Genomic DNA, 17,426 nt, shown 5'->3' with positions numbered 1-17,426 from the left:
CGGAAAGATTGTAACTTTGAGGGTTTATCTAGTGAACCCTTGCAGACATAGATCTACCTCCACCAGGAGACATTAGAAATACAAGTGGTTTGTGATCAGTTTTGATAATGAGCTCAGTGTCCCACAAGAAACTTCTAAAATGTTCTGAGCCCCATACACAAGCAAGTAATTCTCTCTCTATAACCGAGTAATTTTTCTCTGCTTCTCATAGAGCTCTGGGGCAATAGCTACAATCCATTTATTACCATTGTCTATCTGTAGAAATATACCAACCAACCCCAAATTCCTGGCATCAACCATTACAATAATTTTTTTCCAGGGACAAAGGGTTTTAAACATGGTGCAGTAATGATACATTTCTTCAATTTTCCAAAGCCTTCATACATGTCATTTGACCAATTGAATTTAGCCTTTTTCTTAAGCAGACATCTGATAGGATCACCTTTTGCTGTATAATTCGGAATAAACTTTGCATAAAATTCAGTTAGACCATGGAACGCACCTAACTGTTCTTTTGAAGATGGAACAGGAGCATTGACGATACTCTCAATGTGTTTTTGTTTGGGTTTAATGCCTTTCTCATTAATAGTGTGTCCCAGATATTCCACCTCCTTTGCTTTTATTTTGCATTTATCCAAACGAAGAGTAAGGCCCTTCTCAGATAAGGCTGCTATGACATTATTTAAATTACAATCATGCTCCTCATCATTTTTTCTGTATACTTAGATGTCATCTTGAAATGCAATGGCATCAGATAATCCCTCCAGAGTTTCTTTCATCAATCTCTGGAAAACTGATGCAGCACTAGCAAGGCCAAAAGGCATGTGGCAATACCTGAAAAGGCCTTCGGGTGTTATAAAGGCGGTGAACTTTCTAGACTCTTCAGAAAGGACAACTTGGTGATACGCACTTACTAAATCAATGCAAGAAAAAACCTGCGCATCACCAGAGTTGATACCATTTCATGCAAATTGGGAAGAGGGTGAGCATCAACCCAAATGGCACGATTTAAGCTGCGTACATCCACACACAGCCTGAGTTCACCTGAAGATTTAACCGAAATAATATTGGGAGAAACCCATGGAGAAGACTCTATGGGTTCTATGAATCCCTCATTGCAGAGATTCTTGAGCATATCTTTCAACTTTCCCCTAAAAGAAAGTTCTGCACAGTTTTACAGAACTTACTAAAATGACCTTTCTTATTGCATTTAGAACACACTTTATCAATAGCGGAACAACCCTTAAAGTTCGCTAAATGACTATTGCTTACACATCTGAAACAGAGTAACTGTGGATTGCGTTTTTCAACATTTGTGTTGAAATTCTTGTGTTTGCTTTCAAATTTGTTGAAGTTGTCAATCTTTGAGTAAAAGTCTTTTTGTGTTTATCAGAGTCCTTAGTCTCTCTATTGGCAATAGATACGTCTCCTTTTTCATTGCCTCTTATTTCTTTTACAAATTTCTCTGATTGTTCGATGGATTTGGCAATGTCAATGGAAGCATTTAATGATAGATCAGAGGTGGATCATAGTTTTTCCTGAACATTTTTACTATCGGTTCGCATTAATATTTGGTCTCTTAGGACTTGTTCATATGATATATGTTCGAAATCACAAAAGACTGCGAGGGACCTGACTGCTGATACATAGTCTTCAATCGATTCGTTAGGTTGTTTGTTTGCGGAAATAAAAATGAATCTTTCCAAAACGTAGATTAAGTTGAGAAAAAGCATACTGATATTCGTTAATTCTCCCAGGATTGACTAAAGCAGGTATGGTTTTAAACTCTTTTAATCCAAAAACTCCTAAAAAATGTTTTAATAAGGATAATTTCCTTTCAGGTTCACAATCATCTCCTTCCAAGACCTCTACGTAGGCCAAAAACACAAGTTTCCAAACCTCCCATGCCATTGGAGGTTCACCAGAAGATTTAAGGAAAGAAGGAGGTGGTAGAATACCAGACATGGTAAGGAACGAATAACAATAGTGAAAATAATTGTTTTAAATTATTAAGTAGGCTTATAAGAAAATAAAAGTTGGAACAAATTCTGTAAAATGAGTGTGTCACCACAAAAAAACATTTAATGTTTTCATTATGCAAATGGCTTATGAATAAATGTCATCTAATATACCTCCAAACACGTGGTGTGCGTGTCACCGAAGATTTCCTTTCTTTGACAAAATATGCCTTTGAATAATCAGTGTGAGGATCACGCTCACTACAAAAACATGCCATTGAGATCCTCACTCTCCTACAAAATGAGGTCCCTGACTTCCTAGCTCTCACTGGAGCGTGGCTAGATGAAGACTCTGGGCCCACCATATTGACGGCACTACCCGAGGGCTATGACGCCGTCTGGCAAAACAGGCCAGTGGGTAAAAGAGGAGGTGGGGTAGCTTTTCTGTTAAAAAATCACCTGACCATGGAAAAGGTATCTGGAGAAACCCTAGAAAGAGCAGATATTCTAACTGTCAAAGTCTGTCACCACTCATTCAGTATAGTAATCACCATAGCGTATCGCCCACCTAAATGCCCCCGCGCTTCGTAGACCTCCTGACTGAATATGTCTCTAACCTCCGCTCACGTTTCCAACAACTCTCGGTGGTAGGTGACTTTAACTACCACTGGGACCAGTAACCCAGAGAAGCACTGGCCCGACAGCTAGCGGAGACGCTCACCACTCTCTGGCTTACCCAGCAAATAACCAGTCCCACACATGAGCTTGGACATGTCCTAGACCTGGCTTGGTCCACGCTCCCCCGGGTGACACTAAGGGATATCACCCCATGCGCATGGTCAGACCACCACAGTATCAACCTTATACTCACCTAGCCAGGCGATTTGCATGACCCCCTCCGGACTGGAAATATGTTCGTAGTTGGTCAAAAATTGAGGGCCCGACACTAGTAAGCACCCTCCGAGACAGCCCCTTCAGGAGGCCGGAGACAGCGGATATTGGTGAATGTACCGAAGCCATCTCCAGCCAGCTTCTCTCTGCCATCAATAAGCTAGCCCCAGAAAAGAAAAGCCAGTAACAAAGGCAAAGGCGTTCTGTGGTTCTCAGAGGAGCTCAGGCCCTTGAAACGCTCGCTCCGACACCATGAACAACAGTGGCGTAAAAACTATGAGCTGCAGGCCCTCATAGAGTATAGAGCTAAAGTCGCAACCAACAAAAAAGCGCTCCTGCGTAGGAAGGAGGAATATTATGAAAACAGAATCCTAGTAGCAACCAACAAACAAAAAGAAATGTTTAAAATCCTGAAAGAACTAAGCCAAAAACAATCGCTGACAACACCATCTAACCAAGAACAATGCAACCAATTTTTATCTTACTTCTCTGAAAAAATACAGGACATTCTGACTGAGATTGACAATTTCCCATTCAAGCAGTCCCCCAAGGACAATGAGATTATCCAGGGAAAGAGGGTAGAATCGCTCTCTTCCTTTCATACTCTTGACTCCAAAACCCTATGGCACATCGCCACAAACATCAAATCTGGCTCACCTGCCAACCCCTGCCCCCCTAGCATCTTTAATTTAGCTATTCCAGAAATCAAGGCAGACATTTTCACCCGGTTGAACCTCTGTCTGGAGACCGGGAAGGTTCCAAGACACTTTAAGGAAGCCAGAATTATCCCCCTGCTCAAGAAGTCAGGGACGGACACATCCAAGTAAAAAAATTACAGACCCATTTCCCAACTCCCATTTCTTGCCAAAATCTTAGAGCAATATGTCCTGCAAACTCTATCTAGGTTCATGGAAGATCACCATCTCCTAGGGGATAGGCAGGCTGGTTTCCGAGCACACCATAGTACAGAATTGCTGATGTTATCAGTGCTTGATGAGATCAGGATGACTGTGGACAACAATAAGCCCTGTGTCCTAGTCCTCCTTGACCTGTCGGCAGCGTTCAACATGGTCAACCATTCCCTACTCCTGGAAAGACTGAGAGTTATTGGGATCGGGGGGTCCATCATACAATGGATCAAATCATTCCTGACAAATTGCACCCAAAGAATTTAGATGGGCGACCGGGTCTTGGAGAGGGGGCCTATTCCCTGTGGAGTTCCGCGGAATTCGACCCTATCACCCCTCCTATTCATCATTTACCTAAGACCTCTGATAAATGTGCTCACTGCAATGGACTGCCAAGTGTTCAATTATGCAGACGATACTCAAATCATTCTGCAAATTGATAACACTCCACAAGCCCACTCCCGGGCGAAAGATGTGCTGTGCTTTACGGTTACCTGGAGGACGGCCAACTCATTTAAGATTAATCCAGAAAAATGAGGTCCTGGCCGTGGCCGACTCGCACAAGCCTTGAAGCTCCCTCTATTCGGCCCAGGAGCTGGGTGATGCGCCTGCCCCAGCCACAGTGGATAAAAGTTTGGGACTCAAAGTGGACGCTAAGCTCTCACTGGTCAATCAAGTTTCCACTGTGTTCGGAACTTGCATGGGCTTACTCCGGCTATTAAGGAGACTCTCCCCCCTCCTGTCCTTCTCAACCATGAGAACGGTGGTAGCCGCCATGATTCTGTCATGCGTTGAATATGGCAACTCGCTCTATATTGGACTGCCAGACTCCCTAATGGGCAGACTTCAGATAGTCATGAATGATGCGGCCAGGCTAATTTTTAAACTACCCAGGCGCACGCGGGCATCACCCCTTCTGCAACGTCTCCACTGGCTGCCCATAAAGCAGAGGGCCGAATTCAAGGGCCTCTGCATTGCTTACAAAGCCCTATACGGTCAGGCACGACCTATATCAAACAACGACTTGAGAAATACGTCCCAGGACGCTCGCTAGAATCCTCCTCGGAGGGCCTCTTACATTGCCCTCACTTCAAATACACCACCAAAGGTTGCCGAGCCTTCTCCAGCCTCCTCCCAACACTGTGGAACAGGCTGCCCAGCCAGCTCCGTGCAGAAAACCACCTTCTCCCCTTCAGAAAAGAAAATGAAAACTATTCTCTTCACTGAAGCTTGGTCCTAACTGTTTATCACTCTCTCTGGAACAGTCGCTGATCTTCTTTAAGCGCTTACAGACCTCCCAGTATTAAGCACTCTACAAATCAAAATGAACAATAACAATAACCGTAAACTGTGTGATAATCAAATTCAAAACGGAGACACGTTGAATCAAAGGTTAAGCTGCGCAGCGCGATGCGGTGAAATAGCGTCTTCCTCTGATGACGTGTTTACGTGCTCTCTGCTTGTAGAAGGAAGAAATTAAAGAGCGTGAGAAGGTAGCCATGGAGCTCCGAGGATTCTGTTTTAATGCGGGTGAGTCAACAGAAACACACATTCAAAAGATGAAAGACGGTGTTCAATACTCACACCATTAAATAAAACAAAACCCTCTACTCTTCAGATCTTTCCATACTCACGGCGTTGGCTTGCAAACAGTAGTGCGCCGTAATTTCTAACGTAGATGCCAAGGCGCAGAAGACGAGAAAGTAAAGTTGTTGTTATACAAACAACAAAATAAAAAAATAATAATAAGAGAGCAGTCCGTAGAGATCTACTTCAGTGGCACAGCAGGAGAATATCCATTTGATGTGGATGGTCGATATGACAAAACCAATGCCAAATAATATTTCCAAAAATGTGTAAAAAAAATAAAATTCCTCAATAATAATGGGCAATGGATCCGTGCCCGCTCGTCACCAATGTGGAAAAACTATTCCATTATCCAAAAATAATAAAAGAAACAAAGATTGAAAATCCAAGGAAGTTTAATAGTTCTTTACAAGTCAAATGCCAGATACATAATGCCCCAACAGAGTCTTCCCCGTTAACCGCCCAACACATCACAGTACATTGAAACATAGCAAGTATGTGTGGAGCGTGACCTCCACGAGCGTAGATAACAAACACGCTCTTGACAGCAACACTCAACACAGAAAGTATATACAACAGTGATGGGTATGGACAGAAGGCTAACATATTATAAGATTCCACGGCCTCCACATCAGACCAGCCCTAAGTGGTGGTGGACCCAATACCACCTGCAGGACTTAACACCTTGCACACCACCATCAAATACATCAGCACCTTTCCTGTTACTTCCCATAGTGTAGGGCAAATCCCAGTCCTCAAAAGGGCTCAGGACTCATTCACCCCAGGCATGTCAGCTCCTGACCCTGTCCACACAGCATTGCTTGCTGAGTAGGCTGTGGATCTGTTGCAAAGCCTCTCTGTAGGGTTGACTGCACTGTTGTGTGCCATTCAGGGAATAAGCCTAGAATTCACCCAGTTAGTTGCTTTACTGTATGGCATACACTCTGCTGTATCTGTCATACAGAGAGGCTTGGTGTGCGGCAGAGCCTCCTCAGACAGCACTGCCTTCCACCCACCAGCAATCTCTGGACCCTTCCTAACAAACGCCCATACTCCAACCACCATTCCTCCCTCAACCCCCTCTCTCCAAACCACCACAACCCCAGAACAGAGCGCAAGACACTCACACAAACATACACACAAAACAAAACACACACTCACCACCAAACACCACCAACACAGATCCCAACAACACACACACTACAGCAATCATTACAATCCACCACTTTCACAGACAACAGCATCCCACAAACAGACTCAAGTACACCCCAGCAACCAACACAAAGCCCCACAACCACCACTACTGACACCAGCAACACACACAAGCAGACTCACATGCATCTCAGCACACACCCAATAAAACGACAATGTCCACACCCAATCAACCTATAAAACCCACACCCTTATCTAAGCAAGGAATGAAAAGCACTCCCTAACACATGCAAACATCCTATGAACACCATCATTCCCACCCAACATCTTACCAAACAAAACAACACCTTCGCACAAACATCAGCTCAAAGCCCCTGTCACCCACACACACACACAAACAAACCAAACTACCACCACTGAACATCACAATACACACACTTAATCAAAAGAACACACACAACCACCACAGATAGCCACAACCATCCAGCATACAATACCTCCAACACAACACTATCACCCACCCGATCTGCTCTTACACCTACCTCACACACATCCACTCCTAAACCAATCAAGAAAAAGCCACCTCCCCCAATCCTAAATTCTTTAAGATGCCTGAGCAACACCAGCTAAAGGTGTATGAAAAACCCCTTAATGAGCAGAACTTTTAGCACAATGGATTGGAGGCAAGAATAACTGTTTACAACAATTGTGTAAAGAGTTATATTTTAGGTTAACATTGAATGATATCTGTTTTATTTTATTTTGGGATCAGACTGAAATAAAATGTGCATTGTTTTCGTTTATGAAATTATGAAAAATAAACATTAATATCACTTTGCTACACATTGCTTTATTGATATTTTTCAGATGCAAAATAAAATTGAAACAATAACAAAGGTTTGATTAGTAGGCCAAGATTGTTGAAATATGAACAGGAGTTAAAAAGATAAGTATGTGTAGGTGTATTAAATGTATTACGATACATATGATGCCAAGTAAAAAAGATGAACAGAACTAGAACATAATTTGAAGTTAAGGAGACAACTTTGAAGTTAAAAGTAGTGTACCATAATAATTTGATATATGATTAAATGAAACATGTGTTAATGTATTTAAAGTAATATCAGTAAACCTATTAGAATTATATTTTACATTGATACATTTGTAACAGTCACATACACATGTATGTCAAGGTATGTTACAATATGATACCATGTGGGGTCAATTATATTTACTGGTCAACCAAGAAGAAAAAAGAAGGAAAAATATGCTTGTTTGATGGGCACTTTCGTCATACTGACGGTATATCAAAGTGAAAACTCATTTTAAAAGGGGGGCAGGTATAATGATGCATATTTAAAACAACATTTTCCTTTGAAAGGCAATTCAGATGTTTAAGTGAATAATACAGACAAGATGTATGCTTCATTACAAACAATTATAATTAAAATAAACACATATTATGAAACTGAAAATTAAATTATAATTTATGTTGTGCGATCAATTTATTATGAATGAATTACACATCAACTTTTAGAAATGGTTAAGTATGATACATTATTTATTAAAAAATATCACACCTGTGATTCTGTCACCGACCTTGTGACTGGTCTTTCATATCGAACAGGAGGTTACAGTAGCCATGCAGCATGAGATGTGTCCTCTTTATGCTGCATGACAATCACTCTATATGAACTGACCAATGGACTGAGTGGTCTGATCAGATGAGGTGACCCAGGAGGTGTTATCCCAGAACTTTAGGATTATATTATGCAATGATGTGACAGAAAGGAGGCACCAGATTCAAGATAGCCTGGCTTATAAGTGGTGTTACCCCGAATCCAGTCCCTGGATGCTTGTTACTAGCCCTGGGAGGACCTGGCCTGGCAGTTGGAGCTGGATTGTTCCCATAGGGAACATGGTCCAGACTGATTTGCATATGGCTGGGTCTAAACTGGAATAGCATGGGCTGCAAATAAATGATGGGTTTGACCCAGATCCAAGACTGGGGATGAATATTTGACTAATTCAGCATTCCGTCCATCATTTGTTCTTTTTGCATGTGTCGCCCAAAGCTGGAAGGGTATACCCAGGCGTGGGTCCCGTGCTTGCTATGCCACCAGATTCAAGCTAGCCTGGCTGATGAGGGGGTGGCGTGCAAAAAAATGATGGATTTAACCCAGATCCGTGACTGGGGGTGGATGTTTGATTAATTCAGCATTCCGTCCATCATCTGTTCTTTTTGCAACTCTCGGACGCTCAGGCGCTCTTCCACATAGCTTCTTCTTACTTTTGCAACTTCCTTGCGGACGTTCTATCTTTCCTTTTGACTAATGCATACGCTGTGTTTGATATTCCCAGACTTCTTTCCCTCATGGGAGAGTACCTTTGAGCTGTCATGGTTTAAGTCCCTTCCTGAACTTTATTAATTAAAGGCAATATCAAATGTTTATTTGTCTATACTGCACTCTGACACCATAAATGCCGGATATTGATGTAGTTACTCCTTTTATAAATCTCATAAAAACTTAACTTTAACTAAATCCTGTTTGTCTCTCGCCATGATTTGTCTCCAATAATTGATTGTGCATTCCAATTGGAGTATTCAGGAGGGATGGGAATTCTAATAGAGAGATCTCTGGACAGCAGACACTAATGTTGTTATTGTTCATAGCTCTAACTGAATTATTGGTTTATATGATCTTAGTTTCTTCAGGAGATTTGGTCTAGATACTACTTTACTTGAATAGTTCAGTTCTGAGAGTTATATACATTAATCAAATTACAAGTTTGTAGGACAGTTAGACAAATCCTGTTCCTCATTGGATAACTGGAGTTGGATCCCCTATATCCAACCCCTCTCAGCCTGAAGCAAGAACCACCGGAGGACCAAGTAAATGAACCCAAAGTGTAGTGCTAGGAGATAAATGGTTTGATAAGAAAATTGGCCCAGTGGCGCTACAGCACTGTACACACAATGTCTCTGAAGGAAGCCTGTTGCTTGCCACACAACTATAAGGGATATGCCCAGGAATCCTCACAAAATTCAGTTTTTACTTTCTAGGCAGACGATTTATTATCTCTGGGGGAGACCAACCACAGCTGACATCTAGTCTGAGGTCAGACGCACTCATTCATCCAGCCATTTATTCATCACTGTAACTTCACATGCAATCATACACTCATTCATTCAACCGGTCATTCATCCATGCCTCTTAGACAGGCACTTGTTCATGCATTAATCATTCAGATTTTATTTGTATATTCATGTAGTCACTCATTTGCTTAATGATCTCCCTGTTCATGCATCCAAAATGACTCATAGACTTTTTCAGCCACCCATGCTCTCAATGATTCATCCACTCACCCATTGATCTATCCATCCGCTCATCCATTGATCTGTCTGTACTCTCATCCATGCAATCATCATGCAGGCAAACACTTGTTTGTTAATGCATTAACTACTTTTCCAATCATTCATGCACTCATTCGTTCATCCGTTCACCTCTGCAGACAAGCATTTATCCAGCCTTCGATTCCTGCACAGGCTCTCTCTCTCATTAACCCACCAATTAACATATTTATACATTCATCCACTCACACAAATACACTGTTAGTCAATAAATTATAAAAAGAAGCCAGACTTCTGAATTTCACATGTTCTTGTTTATCGAAAGGACAATAGCATATGTGTATTCCTGTATCAATTTCATCAGTGCCATCTAACTATGTTTACACTTTGATTCACGAGATATTATCAATCAATCAAAGACATTTATAGAGTGCACTACCTACCCGTAGGGTCTCGAGGCGCTTTGGGGGGGGGGGGGGGGGGGTGCCGCTACTGCTCGAACAGCCAGGTCTTGAGCTTCTTCCTGAAGGAGAGGTGGTCTTGGGTCAGGCGCAGCTCGGCCGGGAGGGAGTTCCAGGTCTTGGCGGCCAGGTAGGAGAAGGACCTTCCTCCTGTGATGGCTCTGCGGATGCGTGGGACGGCGGCGAGGGCGTGGCTGGCGGATCGGAGGTGGCGTTTGGGAGCGTAGAAGTTGATTCGGTTGTTGAGGTAGCTCGGGCCTTGGTCGTGGAGAGCTTTGTGTGCGTGGGTAAGGAGGCGGAAGGTGATTCTCTTGTTGACCGGGAGCCAGTGCAGGTCTCTTAGGTGTCCGGAGATGTGGCTGTGTCGTGGGATGTCGAGGATGAGTCTGGCTGAGGCGTTCTGGATGCGCTGGAGTCTCTTCTGGATCTTGGCGGTGGTTCCGGCGTAGAGTGCGTTGCCGTAGTCCAGTCGGCTGGTGACGAGGGCCTGGGTGACGGTCTTCCTGGTCTCTGTGGGGATCCACCAGAAGATCTTCCGAATCATGCGCAGGATGTTGAAGCACGACGAGGAGACGGCGTTGACTTGCTTGGTCATGGAGAGGGAGGAGTCCAAGATGAAACCCAGGTTGCGTGCGTGGTCCGTCAATTTGGGTGCGGTGCCCAGGGCGGGGGGCCACCAGGAGTCGTCCCAGGCGGAGGGCGAGGGGCCCAGGATGAGGACCTCCGTCTTATCTGTGTTCAGCTTCAGGCGGCTCGTCGTCATCCACTCAGCTACCTCTCTCATCCCTTCGTGCAGGTTGGCTCTGGCGGCGGCGGGGTCGTTGGTCAGGGAGAGGATCAGCTGGGTGTCGTCGGCGTAGGAGATTATGTTGAGGTTGTGTTGGCGTGCGATGGCCGCGAGGGGGCTCATGTAGACGTTGAAGAGAGTCGGGCTCAGTGAGGATCCTTGAGGGACGCCGCAGATGACTTTGGTGGCCTCTGACTTGTACGGTGGTAGGCGGACTCTTTGCGTTCTTTGCGATCCATTCCAGTGCCTTCTCCTGGATTCCGACGTTGCTGAGACGCTGCACTAGGGTGCGGTGGCAGACCGTGTCGAAAGCCGCGGAGAGGTCTAGGAGGATGAGGGCCGCTGTTTCCCCGTTGTCCATCAGGGCTCGGATGTCGTCGGTGGCGGGCGATGAGGGCGGTCTCGGTGCTGTGGTTGGCACGGAATCCGGACTGCGATGGGTCGAGGGATCCATTCGTCTCGAGGAAGGTGGCCAGCTGTTTGTTGACGGTCTTCTCGATGACTTTGGCTGGAAACGGGAGTAGCGAGATGGGGCGGTAGTTCTTGAGTTCGGTGGGGTCTGCTGTAGGTTTCTTCAGTAGAGCGCTGAGTTCGGCGTGCTTCCAGCTCTCGGGGAAGGTGGCGGTGTCGAATGAGGTGTTGATGATGTCCCGCAGGTGGGGTGCGATGACAGCGTCGGCTTTGTTGAAGACGTGGTGAGGGCAGGGGTCGGTTGGAGATCCGGAGTGGACGGAGTTCATCGTGTGGACGGTGTCTTCGGTGTTGACCGGGGTCCAGGCGCGGAGGGTGGTGGTGGGTGGAGGTTCTGCGGTCGTGGCGTGCGTCGGTTGAGTGCTGAAGCTGTCGTGTATGTCCGCGATCTTGTTGTGGAAGTAGGAAGCGAGGGAGTTGCAGAGGTCTTGCAAAGGGGTGATGTCGTTGTTTCCGGCGTTGGGGTTGGAGAGCTCTTTCACGATGTTGAAGAGTTCCTTGCAGTTGTGTGCGTTGTTGTCCAGTCGGTTTTTGAAAGCCGTTTTCTTGGCGATGCGGATCAGTTGGTGGTGTTTCCGGGTGGCGAGCTTGAGGGTGGTCCTGTTGTCCGGCGTGGGTTCCCTTCTCCAGGCTTTCTCGAGGGCTCGGCAGTTCTTCTTGGAGCTCTTGAGTTTGTCGGTGAACCATGGGGCTCTCTTACTGCCGGGTCTGCTGGGCGGGGTCCTCAGTGGGGCGAGTTCGTCCGCGCAGTTGCTGATCCACTTCGTGAGGTTGTCGGCGGCCTGGCTGGGGTTCGCTGAGCTGGCCGGAGGGTGCTGGCTCAGGGAGGCGGCGAGCTGGTCGGCTGTGATCTTGTTCCAGCTTCTTCGGGCAACCTGTTGCTGGTGGTGGTGGGTCGTCGTTCTTCTGAAGGTGAAGTGGATGCATCTGTGATATGTCCAGTGGAGTTCTGTGGCGTGGCTGAAGGCGATGTCTTTGCTGGAAGAGAAGATGGCGTCGAGTGTGTGTCCGGCGAGGTGGGTGGGGGTGGACACCAGCTGCTTGAGTCCAAGGTTGGCGAGGTTGGCGAGCAGGGTGCTGGTGTTGCAGTCGTTGTTGTGCGCTATGGCCTTTTCAGAGTCTTGGGTAATCCTGAGAGCCTGTGAACAGAAAGGAGTGGCAACATTTGATAATTGTTACAAACCGCCCCCTGAAATGTCTGGACCTCCACCAACTGAAATCTACACATAAAAAAACAAAAGTATGTCTGTTTGTCCTTTATGCATTACTACACCATTCATCCGATCGGCATGAAACTTTGGGAAGTTGCTGAGTACACTCGCGGGAAGGTTTCTGGCAAACAAACAAAAAGAAATTGTTAAAAGTTGTTGAGTACACTCCCGCGAAGTTTTCTGGCAAAAAAAAAAGAAAAGAAAAATTTGTCAAATATCGGCCCCCCAGGGCCCTCATAATCTTTCCAATACTGAACGTTTACAGTTTACGGTGCGACTCGCTTTTGCAATGACCATCAACAAAGCACAAGGACAATCGCTGCAAGTGTGTGGACTGGATTTTGAAAATCCATGATCTCACATGGACAACTGTATGTGGCCAGCTCACGCATCGGACAACCTTCTGATTTATTTGTGTACGCACCACACGGAAAAACAAAAGATACAGTGTATCCACAAGCACTCTAATAAATAATCAGAATTAAAACAACACTTTAAAATGTTTTCCATATTAAAATGAATAAGTTTCAATAAAAATGACATAATGTAAATTGAATGTTATCATAACAAGATTCCTTAAATTTCCTTTCTTCTGAGATCGCAGCAACGCGCGACGATTAAGCTTATTATACATAAAATGGAAAATGGCAGTATCACTGCGTTTTTGAAAATATATCTTGAGACCAGTTACCATTATTAGAGATCGAAGTGGCTACTGTCTTACCCAGCTTCATCCAATACTTGTAAAAAGGATGCAAAGAGAGGAATAAACCTCAGAGGCCAGATGGGGTGCTCAGTGCCATTGTCCATGCTGAAGCCAAGAGACCCACCCTTGGATTGGTTCCAGACTGAACCACACAACCAATTCACAAGCAGCATAATTAGCACCCTCCGCCGCTCACTCATGGCTCATTAATCCCCAGCTCTACCCTTGTGGAAACTAAAAGTACCACATGTACCGAACTCCAACACATTTCAAATATCGAGATAACACATTAGCTATGAGCGTAGGCCAGCAAAGCTCAAGCGACAGTGGTAGCTCCTCTGCTATGGTGGAGGAGCATCACCATCCCCCTGTCAGCAGCCCCAAAACTTGAAAAATAAAATGATAATAACACAGGTTTATTATTTTTTTATTTATTTATTTTTTTTGTCCTCGTTTGCCTGTACCTCTTGCCCGCAGACTATATAGCCAACCACCTGTTCGTGCAACTTGGGATGGAACGCACTCACTATCGCCACATCTTTGTGGAACATTCTGGCGGGAGACCAAATCTGGGTTTACTGAGGTTTTTGTGACGAGTGACGACCAGCCATACCCGACACAGACTCCATCAAGGTAGGGACTACCACGAGGTCCTTTTCTTGTCTAACGGAACCGCCACAGTGGACTCTGAAGTTTGGAGGCATAATCATAGGACCGGGGAAAAAAAAAACCCCGGTACACTAACACCAGGAAGACAATAGATTCCAAAAAGAGAGGTTTTGTCTGCTGCAAGATCTAGCCAGATCTACCTTTGATGTTACAATTAAAGATGATAGCCAGCTGGCATGTGTTGGCGCCTTGGAGTCAACCCAAAATTTACATATTTGACGCCTGGCGAGTAAAATTGCATAAAACAGTAACGGCCTAGCTGTACCAGTCACATTATCAGCCATTCCAGAAATTATCAGTGTTAATGAACAGGTTAAGGATACTTTAAGTATCGAGCCCAGTGTATCCAGGACTTCCGCCCAGAAAGCCTTGATTAGTGGGCAGTCCATAAACATGTGAACGTCTGATGCGCCCTGAAGACTGCACTTATTACAACATTTACCAGCTTGGAACTTTGCCAGCTTTTGTGGTGACCAATAGGCTCGGTGTAGTGTGAAGAGGTGGTTTAGCCTCAACCATGCCGGTTTGACAGTTTTATATAAAAGAGTGAATGATCTTATCCACCAATCTTCTCCTTGAAGGAGCATATCTTCCGCCCATATTTCATCAGGAAGGTCGAAGTCTCCGTCCACCTCCTCCGATATTGCCCAATACCAATGTGCCACTTCTTTGCTTCCCTGTGGTTTCTCCACCAGCTGTTGTTCTAACATGCTACACCTCCCCACCAAGGCATTCTTTTTAAAGAGCTCTCTAGACCAGCTTACTAGTTGCATGTATTTAAACCTTGATAGCCCTGGGCCTACCTTTTCAAGCAAATTATCCCATGATATTAATGCCCCACCAGCTAACAAGTCTCCCCATCTCGTGATCCCCCCTTCTCTTAGTGGCATCGAGAGGTTGTCACCCAGACACGGAGGGAGCCCCAGGGATCCCCAAATTGGAGCCCAATTTGAATAGTAGGCCAGCCTTGTTGACCTCTTAATCCTTGTCCAGGCTCTGGCTAGCGACTGCAAGACCTTCAACCTTACCTCCCCACCAAGTCATTCTTTTTAAAGAGCTCTCTAGACCAGCTTACTAGTTGCATGTATTTAAACCTTGATAGCCCTGGGCCTACCTTTTCAAGCAAATTATCCCATGATATTAATGCCCCACCAGCTAACAAGTCTCCCCATCTCGTGATCCCCCTTCTCTTAGTGGCATCGAGAGGTTGTCACCCAGACACGGAGGGAGCCCCAGGGATCCCCAAATTGGAGCCCAATTTGAATAGTAGGCCAGCCTTGTTGACCTCTTAATCCTTGTCCAGGCTCTGGCTAGCGACTGCAAGACCTTCAACCTCACCTTCTTGAAAAATTTCTGTTCTCTAAATTTAAATAAAAACCCGTCCATTGGCAGGCCCGTTCCAGTTAACATGGCCTTGAACATTCTCCCTACTGTTGAATCTGTTAGGGTTTTCAGTAGCATTCTTGAGAATGATAACTGAAAGGCCCAGGCGTAGTATTGTATGTCTGGAAGGGAGAGCCCACCCTTTTCCCTCCTCCTCCTCAGTTTCTTCCATGCTATCCGAGTTGCCTTATAATTCCAAACAAACGAGTTGATGTCCTGTTGACATTTCATGATTTGTTTTGAGTCAAAGGCTAATGGAATGCTATTGAATATAAATGTAAGCTTCGGTATAATTGACATTTTTATAAGGCTTACCCTCCCATAGATCGTCAGTGGGAGAAATGTCCATGCCTTTAGAAGCGCCCGACATTCTCGGGACACCCGATCCAAATTTACCTGAGCTATATTCCTGACTTCCTGGGTGATCGTAATTCCCAGATAGCGCATTGAGGAGGTTGTGTCCAGTTGTGAGTTGTTAATATTCCACTCCATTATTTCGGTTTTCCCCGCATTTATCTCGTACCCCGAGATTTCAAGCCAAGAGACCCACCCTTGGATTGGTTCCAGACTGAACCACACAGCCAATTCACAAGCAGCATAATTAGCACCCTCCGCCGCTCACTCATGGCTCATTAATCCCCAGCTCTACCCTTGTGGAAACTAAAAGTACCACATGTACCAAACTCCAACACATTTCAAATATCGAGATAACACATTAGCTATGCACCTAGGCCAGCAAAGCTCAAGCGACAGTGGTAGCTCCTCTGCTATGGTGGAGGAGCATCACCATCCCCCTGTCAGCAGCCACAAAACTTGAAAAACAAAATGATAATAACAAGGTATATTATTGCTTTATTTTCAGCACAAACAAGTTTTGGGGCGGGCAGACGATGACAGGCTGGAGAGGGAGTGGTGGGCAGCACTTCTTTCAGTGCACATGTCTGTTCGGCTGGCCGGCTGTCTCAGGACTGCCAAACCGACATGAGCATTAAAGCTGTCCTCAACGCAGCTGCGTTGCCAGGTTGGAAACAGCAAAGCACAGGCTCCCAGGCTCACTGGGAGTGGAAATTCACAACACTCAGGCCAATCCTGGTGCTGCTTTCAGACATGAGAAAAGCATCAGGATTGTCCGCAAGGGAGTCTGTGCAGTGAAACAGCAGAAGAGCACCGAGTCAGAGATGCGACAAGAGGCAGGTAAGTGATTCTCTTTTTTTTCTTTTTTACATTTGGAACTCCCCCTCCCCTTGTCCTGACACTCTGCACTGACTGCACTGTAATGAAGGAGATATTTCGATGATGTTCACTTTTCAGTTTCTATACGAATAAGAACCAACAAAAATGAATAGAAACAGAATGTTTTCACGTTCTATTTAATAGAGAACCAATGTTATTCTAAAAATATTGTTCCATCAATTTGGTTTTATCTTCAGATCACTAAATTCTGTAAACCATCTGAGAGAACATGTTTTTTCATCTACTTAAAAAACAACAGTCAAGCAGTCCAATTTTATAAGCTCCTTGCATAGTTTTTGAGGCCTTGTATGGAGCCTCTTACTGCTAATGGGGACACACTTCAAGCTACAGCCGAAATGGTTCTAAAAGCTTTCCACTTGAGGTTCCATTATCACATTGCCATAAAAAGGAATGTAAATGACGCTACTTGACTGTTAAAAAGATAGCTTTTCTCACACACATTTTCCTTGTTCTGTGTATCCACCTTCTTGTAAGCCATTGAGTGACACACTTATAGGCACACACACTCTAATGATGCTCATGAAAGCAGGTGATGTGGTTTGTAGACATCTCCATTCGTTTTGTGCCCTCACTTAAAAACTGGGTAGTGCACAATCACGATTCTTCCTGCGCTATTTTGTGAACTTTATCTACTTT

The sequence above is a fragment of the Lissotriton vulgaris genome, chromosome 11 (genome assembly GCF_964263255.1).
Source record: "Lissotriton vulgaris chromosome 11, aLisVul1.2, whole genome shotgun sequence".
Lineage (NCBI taxonomy): Eukaryota > Metazoa > Chordata > Amphibia > Caudata > Salamandridae > Lissotriton > Lissotriton vulgaris.
This window is presented reverse-complemented; position numbering follows the sequence as displayed.